Here is a 1688-nt window from a genome sequence, read left to right as displayed (position 1 = left end):
TTTCTAATAGATGCTAAGCTATGTTATCTTAGTTCAGGAATTTCTTTTTTTCTCTATGGACAACAGAAGACATTCTATTATGTCTGCTCAATGAATTAGGTATTTATCTATGTTGGTATATAGGGCATGCTGGAAAATAAAATGGCTATTTATAATTTCTGATTGTCCATTGTCCCTTAAAGAAAATGCAACATCCAGATGACTCGTTAAGGTTGCTGATTAAAAGTTGATGTGGCTGAATAATTGGTGAAATTTGAATATGGACTGTGGTGGGTTAGGTAACAGCATCAACCTCAAGTTTCCTAAAATTGTTCCTTGTATTGGAGCTATGTAGGAGAATGTTCTCTTCTCAAGAGATACACACTGAAGTATTACATGAATAAAAAGGTACAATATCTAACTATAGGTAAGGTACAATATCTAACTTACTCTCGAATAGTTCAGAAATTTTTTTTATGTGTACATACACATCCATGTTAATAGCGAGCCAGAAAGAGATGAAGTAAATGTAGCAAAGTTAACATTTGGTAAATCTGAGTGAAGGATGTAGGAACATTTTGTATAATTCTTGCAACATGTCTCTCAGTTTGAAATTATTTCAGAATAAAAAAATATAATATGTCTTCAAACTAAGGCTTAGGCAAAAACAAGTATGTGTTTCCAGCCAGCAGAGAGACATACTCCCTTCCCTCTAATCCATGAATTTTATTTTTGTATTTTAAAATAATTAGAAAGCATGACTTTTTAGAACATGTAATAGTGAGGAGGGGCAAGAGACTTCCATTATGGAAGATTGTGCATAGTAGCTACAGGAAATGAATTCCCTGAGTGTTTCCTTCCTGTCAGGACTGCAAACAAGCAGCGCTGGAGAGCTGCCTCTTTAACTATGTGCTGGGAAAAACAGAGGTTTTATTTATTTCTAGTTTCTTCCTTCTGGAAAAAAATCAATGATGAGTCTGTGCTAACCAAATATTTTCATACTCACACAATTATAATTATAAGGAAAAAATAAGTGGAACACTTTAAACATGGTAGACTCTTTTGAATACTCAAAAATCTTGACTTTTCCCCAGTATTAAAGCTTGCATTTAAGATCTTATGCATAGTGATATCAAACACTTTTAGCCAGTCATGCAGCAATTATTTGACTTCAAAGACAAGAGTAGCTGTGATTAACTATCCTAGTTTTTCTGAGCATCTACTTCATATAATTTTATGCTTTTTAAGAAAGACAGTTTCTTACATGCTTTGTTAAATGTATTTAATTTTTATGTCTTTGCAAGACTTTTCAAAAATCAGGGTGAAAAATTTCTATAAGACTGCCATTTGGCAAATAGGGCCCCTGTGTCATAATCTTCTGTGAATAAGCCAGGCAAGGTGAGGGTTAATAATCAGCATCAGACAAATGGGAAAATTGAGGCTCAGAAGACCGAAATAACTTCCTCAAAGTCAAATAATCCCTATTTGAGTTTACACTGTAATCTCTGGCTTCAAGCAGTAGAATTCTTTATGAGGCTTACGAGTTCTCTTAATTATAGTGAGTTTATAATTAGGCATATGTGGTCATTCTTTCCATTGTTTATACTAATTTGCAATTTAAAAAAAAATATTTTTTTCCAATTGAAAGCTCCAGAATCCAAGCTGCTTTGTAATTACCAATGGCAAACTATTTTCAAGTCAAATTGCTG

Source organism: Propithecus coquereli, unplaced genomic scaffold, assembly GCF_000956105.1.
Source record: "Propithecus coquereli isolate 6110/MARCELLA unplaced genomic scaffold, Pcoq_1.0 Scaffold61, whole genome shotgun sequence".
Lineage (NCBI taxonomy): Eukaryota > Metazoa > Chordata > Mammalia > Primates > Indriidae > Propithecus > Propithecus coquereli.
Note: the sequence above shows the minus strand (reverse complement) of the source record.